The sequence below is a fragment of the Echinops telfairi genome, unplaced genomic scaffold, assembly GCF_000313985.2.
Source record: "Echinops telfairi isolate 266 unplaced genomic scaffold, ASM31398v2 ScPeMD7_3509;HRSCAF=4178, whole genome shotgun sequence".
Lineage (NCBI taxonomy): Eukaryota > Metazoa > Chordata > Mammalia > Afrosoricida > Tenrecidae > Echinops > Echinops telfairi.
Window position 1 is genome coordinate 3,259,572 of NW_022107407.1, and position 9,196 is coordinate 3,268,767.

Sequence of the window (9,196 nt, forward strand, 5' to 3'; positions counted from 1 at the left end):
TTCCTTCAATTTTTCTCATATGTTACTCCACTCCCTGTTCTTCTTCATTGTGTCTGCTAGTAGGTCTGAACATATTCTCATTTGGGTACCGTATATACTCAAGGATAAGCAGTTGTCCTGAATATCAGCCAAGGCACCTAATTTTAGTACAAAAACTGCATTAAAATGTACTGAAAAACTCGGCTAATACTCTAGTATATATGGTACTTTTATAAGTGACTATTTGTTTTTCCCTAGCTGCTCTTATGATTTTCTCCTTTTTATTATAGTTGGATAATTTAACTATTATGTATCTTTCTGACTTCTTGGGATTCAGTCTGGCTGGCATTCTTTAGGTCCCCTGAATGGTTTCCTGGTGTTCATTTGTTAAGCTCGGGAAGTTTTCCTCTAAGAATTCCCTCACTATTTTTTGCTGTTGAATTCTTTGTTGTGTCTTGTTCTGGTATTCCAATTATTCTAATATTGTTCCTATTCATACCATCAGACATGGCTCTCAGGTTATCATTAGCTTCTATGATTGTCTTATTTGACTGCCTTTCTTATTTGTTGAATTCTGTCTGGTTATCCTCTAGGTCACTCGTGTGATTCTTTGCCTCCTTAAGTCTGTTGGAAAAGCCTGTTTATTTGCTATTGGGTTTTGTTATTTCATCCCTTAGGTCTTGTATTTCCCTTTGCTGTGTGGCCTTTATATCCTGTATCATTTCATCATTTTATGTATTGCTTCCCTCATATCCTGTATGACTCCAAGCAGCATTCTGAAGATTCTTTTCTGTGGGAGATCAATCTGTTTCTTCTACTCACATTATTAGGTTCATGACTTCTTCTGACATTGTCTTCTGTTTCTCCTGTTTTTTCATTGATGCTGTTGGGGTTGGTTGCTGTTTACATATTGTTTTAGAGGATCCCGGTGCCATCTTCCAGATTCGAATCGCACTGGGCTCTCTCTTAAGGAACATGTATATGTACTTATTTGAACTACCTGCAGGTAGCTGCGCTTGGGAGGTCAGGCTACCACTGTGTCTTCCTGTAGTTTCCGTCTTATGTTAGCCAACCAGTATTCTGTTATTTGGAATGTGAGTTGGATAGTCCTATCACAGGATGCTGGTCAGGTGGTTGTGGGCCCAGTAGGATGGTGCTTCACTGGCTGATCTCTGAGGAAGCTGTAGTGGTGTGTCCTACATGGCTTGGAGCACCTCAGATGGTGTGTGGTGTTACCCTCTGAAATTACAGGACTGTGGAGGGTGGATAGGTGTACCCTCCTTGGTGTAGAACACCATGGATGACAGGTGGAATTATCCTAGATGAGAGATCACCCCAGTCACTTGTAGGGCCTTGGTTTGTAGGTGAAAGTTCCCCAGCCATTTGAAGGGGAGATTCCTCCAGCTGCTTGGGGTATAGTGGAGAGTGGGTGATTTTCCCAGCCGCATATTAAGCCAAGAAGTGAGGGTGGAAGCTCCCCTCACTGGGCCATCAGAGTTGCCTTAGGCGGAAGGGGGGTGGCCTGGAATCTGGTAGTGGCTTGTGAAAGGAAAGCAAGGGAAAAGATAAAAAAAGAAAAAACATAAGATAGACAAGAGCAAAAGTAAAAAGCACACTAACACACACACAAAAAGCAAAGAAAAAACAAAAATGAATACCCAAAAAAAAGAAAAGAAAAGAAAACCTGAATCTGTTGAGACTGTTCCAGGAAAGAGAGAAGAGATTGAAGAATAGGAAAAAAGAAGAAAGAGCAATAGAAGAAGAAAATAAATGAAAAAATAAATAGATAAAAAGATAGCTGAGCACCATGTCGTGCCTTGTGTACCACTGCCTCATGTCGTGTGCTTCACTGCTACAGGGGGCAGGCTGGGGCTATCCACACTGGGTGGGTGGAGTTGTCCATGTCAAGGGTAGGGGGCTTGAAGCCAGCAGTGGCATGTGGAAGGAAAGAGGGAGAGAAGAAAAAAAGAGAGAGAGAAGAATGAAAGAGAAAGAATTGGAAAAAAACCACACTGTGCTCACTGTAGGAAAGTTACTGGTGGGATATAGAGAAGAAAAAAATAAAAGTAAAGAGACAGCTGATCCCTGATTGCCTGAACATGGGGCCAATGGGGTTTAAACTCTTCTCCAAGGTGCCTGGTTGGTGCACCCTTTTGGTGCAGGGTCCCACTGGTGCTGGGAAGAATTTTTCTAGTCAGCAAGATCACCATAGAGGCCAGACAGGGATTTCCTGAGCAGCGTGGAGTGCTGTAGATGGATGTCACAGCTGCCTTGTGTGGTGTGTAGCACTCCCACAGAGGGCAGGCTGAGTTCACCCTGCTGGTTGGGCACAGTTGCCCTAGGCAGAGGGTAGTGTCTCGGAAACCAGTAGTGGTATGTGAAAAGAAAAAGAGGGAGAGTGGAATGAAAAGAAAGAAAATGAAGAAAAATAAAGAAAAAGAGGGTTAAAAAAAGAAAGAAAGAAAACTGGGTTCCCTGAGATGGACTGCAGTGGGAAAGGTAGAAGAGAGAGAGAAGAAAGAGAGAAGAAAAAGAATAGTAATTGAGGAGATAGCTGAAGCCTGATTGCCTGACCATGGAGCAGGAGGAGTTCCAAACCTGCCTCACGGTAGTGGGGTGGTTTGCTCACTTGGTGTAGGGTCCCACAGATGCTGGGAGGATTTACCCTCTTTGTCAAGATCACAGAGGAGGCCAGGCAGCGGTTCCCGCAGCGGTGTTGAGCAATGGAGATCACTGATATAGCTGTCTTCTGCCATAAGTAGCACTTCAGTGGGTGGGGTGGGGATCCCCAAGCCACACGAAGGACAGACATGACCTCCCCAGCTGCATGTAGGATTACTGAGGGAAGACAGTAGCTCCCACCCCATTGGGCTTGTGGAGTTGTCCTATTTTGTGCCAAGACTACTGATGGCCCAGTAGCTCAGTTTGTGTTTGTTTGTTTTATGGGCCCCTGGCTATGGGCTCTGTGCTTGTGCTCAGTGAAATATTCTGAAACTGAAGCTTGCTCCAGAGGCTTTTCCTTAGTTTTGAAAGTCTCTGGGCTCTGTAGGTAACTTCTGGCATTCCTTAGCACTGACTCCATTATTATGCTAATGTATGTTAAAGGAACTATTCTGCCAGTTTGTCTTTAAGTTAAACAATGAACTTGGGATTTGCAGTTTTTAACAAGAAAATATTTTTTCTTTGTTATATTGAGCTTGTGGGGAACCTGATTTTGGAGCAGTCATGCTGACCCCACAGGAGGATATCTAGCTTATCAGAGAGGTTGCTTTCTTCTCGGCCCACTGGAACTGAATCCGACACCCACCCCTCCCCCACCCCCCACCCCCAACTGGGGCTACTTGCTTATGCTCTGCCACACTGCAATCTGACTCAGGTAAATTTCCTTATGTCTTTTTCAATTGCTCCAAATCTATGGCTACCCACGCTGACCCAGACCCCTAAGCTATGAGCTCAAGGTAGCTAATACCACAAGGAGCTCTGATGTGGGTTCTTGTGACTAGCTTCCAGTACTTCCCTTCCAGTCTGGGATTCTGACCCCCTTTCAACATCAGCCTGCAGTAATCGCTACTTGCTGTTGGACTAGGGCACTGGCAGAGGCTCAGTCCAGAGCCCAGGAGCCCAGCATGGTGAACCTGGAATGTTTCAGTGAGTTCTCGGTTCGCCTTGTGAATGAAAATCAAAAAAAGCAGTGACTGGGACAGACCCTAGTACCCTGATTTTAATTTTAGGACTTGGCCTCCCAGGATCCTTTACCTTATCTCTTAATTTTCTGGTCTGGCAGCAGGAGCTCCAGGCATGTATATATAACTGGACACCATCTTCTTTAATGAAGACTTCTTTAGGCTTAGGTCACTCAGCTATCGATATTATATTCCTATAAATTACTTCCCCCTTGCTATTTGATAGGTTTTTATTGGTATAAAGCACAGACACAATTATCATTAAATTATATAGAGACATTTTTTAAGCATATCCAAATTTCTCCCAAATGATCAAATAACACATAAAGCCTAAAATAAAAGTACTCTGTAGTTTGCACATACATAGTTCAAAGCTAAGGAGACTTAATGATAATATGCTGAGTGTAGTTCTCAGAAGGGATCTTAGAGACACCATTATCACTGCTCATGATGTGAGTTGCCTCTTTAATAGCTCACTTCTAAACAAATGCCGAATATTAGTTTAGCTCATAATTTTTTGTAAAAATGAATATTTATCTTCAGATTATTTTGGTTAGCAAAACCAATACTAATGTAGGTGGAAAGGTAACAACACCTGTTTTGACTGCTGTGTGGTTGAACAAATAATGAATAAAATTGAAAAATCCCTAGAAACACAAGAGAAGGAAGATACAACATTCCTAGATATTTTGGAATGGGGAAAGTAATACACAGATGGGCAATTTATAGCAAATAAATTCGCACATAAAAAATAAGTGAGAACAAAAATCATCTCATTAGTCCAATGTCTTTAAAAGTTCAAACAAGAACTATAAAATAAACTTTCATCCAGCTGAAGAAGAGATATAAAAAATGATTGAGCAGAAAAGAAAAAGAATATGCAAATATCATGAATAAGATATAAAATGGCTGATACACAGCAGATACACACTGAAACAAAAAGATAGTGGTAATACTATAAAAGATTATACCCCAACAAATTTGAAAACCTAGGAGAAATGGACACATTTCTAGAAACACACAACTTACCTAAATTAACACAGACTGATGTAGAAAGAGTTGACACCAATTAAACACAAACAATTAATAAATATAGAAAAGGATGGAAAACTTTCTAATCCATTTTACCAAGTGAAATAACTCTGTAATCAAAACCAAGAAAACGCATTGCCAGAATTAAAAATACATATGTGAAACAATAGTCTACATGAATATAGGTGCAAAAATTCTAAACAATATTCTAGCCAATAGAAACCAACAAAACATCAAATTAATCATGATCAAGTGGAATGCATATCAGTAACTGACATTTGATTAAACATTTGACACTTTGTGGTAACCATTGGCTAGTATTGTTAACATTAGAAAAACAATCAGTATAATCCCCCATATAAATAAAATAAAGGAAAAGAAGCACATGATCATATCAATTGATGCAGAAAAGGCATTTGACAAAATGTAATACCCATTTCAAATAAACACTCTCAGCAAAATAGAATTCAGAAGAAAATTTCTCAACATCATAAAGGGCACATACATCAAACCCACGAATACCATCTCACTCAACGAGGAGAGATATAGTATTCCACTAGCAAATGGGAACCAGACAAGGATGCCTTTTGTTTTTAATTTATTTTTTTAAATCATTTTATTGGGGGCTCATACAATTCTTACCACAATCCACACATACATCGATTGTGTCAAGTACATTTGTACATATGTTGCCATCATCATTCTCAAAACACCTGCTTTCTAATTGAGCCCTTGTTATCAGCTCCTCATTTTTCCTCTCCCTCTCTGTTCCTCCCTCCCCCATGAACCCTTGATAATTTACAAATTATTATTATTTTGTCATATCTTACACCATCTGATGTCTCCCTTCACCCGCTTCTCTGCTGTCTGTCCCCCAGGGAGGAGGTTATATGTAGACCTTGTAATCTGTTCCCTCTTTCTCCCTCACCTTCCCTCCACCCTCCAGTATCGCCAATCTCATCACTGGTCCTGAGGGGTTCATCTTTTATGACTACTCCTTTTAATATTTTGTTGAAAGTCTTAGCTGGAACTATTAGACAGCAAAAAGAAGCCAATGACATCCAAATTAGCAAAGAAGAAGTAAGAAACTCTCTTGTTGCAGATGATATGATTCTATAGGTAGAAAATACCAAAGACTCAACAAGAAAATTTTGTAAATGAAAGCCTCAGGCATGTAGCAGGATAGAAGATCAACTTACAAAAATCAACTCTATCCCTGTATACAAATGAACAAAGCTTTGAAATGGGTATTAGAGAAATTTATCATTTATTGTAGTCCCTCAAAGATGAAATATCTAGGAATAAACCTGACCAGAAAAATAAGACCTGAATAAAAAATACAAAACCTTACTATCAGAAACCAGTAGAGATGGACTCAATGTAGGAAGATTTAACTTTGTGAATATGTCAATACTATCGAAAGAAATCTATAAAAATAATACAGTTTCTGTCCATATCCCAGCATCATTCTTACAGAAATGGAGATGCTAATCACCGATTCTATATGGAAAGGAAACAGACCTAGGATTAGCAAAGCACTATGTAAGAAGAACAAAATATACTACACAGTCACTGTAGTCAAAGCAATATACATGTAATACAACAATATACATGTAGACTAAAGGAGCAAAATAAAGAAGCCAACCACCTATAGACAACTAATTTTCCACAAGGGGCCAAAATGCATTAATTGGGGAAGAGATAGTCTCTTCAATAAATGGTGCTGGAAAAATTGGATTTCCATTTTGGCGAAGAATGAATCGGACTCATACCTCACTCCTTATAATTAAAAAAAGAGTTCAAGATGGATTGAAGACTTAAATTAAAACACCAAAACTATAAAGATTATGGATGTGAAAATAGAGACAGAGTTAAAGCCCCATCACCAAGCCCTTAAAAGAAACTATCAAATATAATGAAAGGCTCACACAAAGCAGAGGACAAAATAGATTACTGGAACCTCCTAAAGATACACACTTGTGTGCTTTGAAAGATTCAACAAAACAATGAAATGACAATTTAGAATACCTGGGGGGAAATTGACTATGATACATCAGACAAGGGACTAATATCTAAAATTTACATAAACTGCAGCACATCAATAAGAAAATGATGAATAATCCTATTTAAAATGGGCAGACAACATGAATAAACACTTCACCAAAGAGACATCTATGTAGCCAATAAACATATGAAAAAGTGGTTGTAATCCCTACCCATCTGAGAGATGCAAATTGAAACAACAATGAGATATTACTTCACACCAGCATTAGTATTAACACAAGAAGGGACAAAACACAAGAAGGGACAGAAAGAAGACAGGACAAGGCAAGCTGTTGGGAGGTTTGATACATTGTTTAAGTTATTGAATACAAAAAATGATTATATGAAATATGAACCCCCACCTAATTCACAATAAAAAGTAGAACAAAAAGTTTTAAGAATAGGATTGAAGAACCTTCAAATGTATATTTAATGCACTCTAAATATCTTGATACTTCCCTGACAATATTTTTTTAAATGTTTTATTGTGAATTGGGTCAGGTTTACAGAACAAATCAGCTTTCCATTCAACAGTCCATACGCGCTATATTTCATGTCCTTCTTTGTAGTCCCACAATGTAGTACTGCATACCTCACTTCCTCCATGTATTTCCTTTTTTAACATATTGTTAATACTATTTTCTCCTCACTTTTTATTGTACAACAATATTCTTTACATTTACAGTTTGTATCTGCTTATATTAAAGGCAAAATTTTTGTGTTCTGGTTTCATTATAATTCTCCTTATTGCTATCAATTACCATCAGGTTGATTACTATTCAGTGACTCCAAAGCACAGAATAGATATGCTACATATGGTTTTAAAGGCTGTAAATCTTGATGGAAGTAGACTGCAACATCTTTCTCTCATAGAATTTATTGTGGCTTTGAACTAATGGCCTTTCTCTTCGCAGCTGAGTGGTTTAGCCACTGCAATACCAGGGTGCCTTTTATTTTAAGGCTACTTAATATATCATTGAGCTACCATATGAAATATCTCTGCTGGATATATAGCTTCTATTGGTTACTATTACATTTAATGGCCCCAAAAAATCATTTTCCTAAATACACTATTTTCTAATTTTGAATGATTTTCTTGGGATAATTTGTGAGTGAGATAGCTAGATGGGAGTTTATTTTAAGAAAAGGAAATGCAAGTTAAGTGGTGGTGGGAGGATGGAGGGGACCGGTCTATCTCAGAGAAGGTGATTTCAGTTATGTTGGTGAGTAAACCAGTTGGGCCAACCTGACATTGGGAAAAACGTTTATCGTTATTAATATAGATCCCCAAGCGGAGAATATTCCCAGTATTATATTCCTAATTGGATACTTTTGTCCTAGTTTCTATCCTGCCCTTGGTGATCCAGGCCACATGCTATAGACAACTAGGACTTAGACTCTGTCCTATCGAAGTGCACAACATCCTTCATAGGCAACTTCAGAGGGATGTGATTTGGAAATCCTACTAAGTGAACTGGGTTTTTCCTTAAACTCATTTTCAGCAGATTTAAGGAATTTAAATATTCCCTTAGATTTAAGCCTGAAATGTCCTGGCATGAGAAGAAACAGATGGCTACGATCCCATGAACTTTGGTTCATGTCTCTTGTTTTGAAGGTGTCCAATGAGTGATGGTTTGGGACTACCATGTATTTGTTATTTTCATGCTCTCTTTGCTTTTTAATGATGCATCTTAATCTAGCATTCATGATTCTGTCTTTGTGAATGAGGCATTATTGAAAGTTTTATCCTATCTCCAAATTTTGTCTATGCAAACTGTGTGCAGCCACTTACCTGTTTAATCTGTACAAGCTTTTAATCTGACAAGTCAACAATCCGTGTATTTTGGTCTTAAAGGCTTTCTTTTTAGTATACTTTCCTTTTTTCAACAGTGTTTTGAATTCTATACTATTGGCTGGGTTCACGATACTATCAATACAATTATCATCTGCCTCATTGAGGTGATTTATAATGTTTCCCAATGAAAGAATAATGATGTCCCTTAAGTGAACAACCCACGACATATATAAATCATAGATATATAAATGGATTTTGAGTTTACACTTAAGGTAGTCCTAATCTAAACCCTAATCTAAGAACAATTAGTTCTTAAAATGTGGTCCTACTCAATATGTATTCTTTTGAAAAGATTGCTGAAGAAATCAGATTCACCTAGTTATTAGAAAGATAATGGTGGGGTTTTTAAAGCTTGACTTAAAATAAGCAACCATCTAATTGAGGTGTCAGCAAAGTTCACTTAGAAGAAACACACCAACAAGAAAATGTGGTGAAGAAAGCGGATGATGCTTGGCTACCAAAAGATATAACACCTGAAGTCCCTGAAGACAATGGGTGCACAAGCGGCTGTAGTGAGGAAAGCTGATGGTGCTCAGCTACCAAAAGATATAGCACCTGAAGCCTTAAAGACCTGAAGATAAACAAGCACCATCTAGCTGAGAGA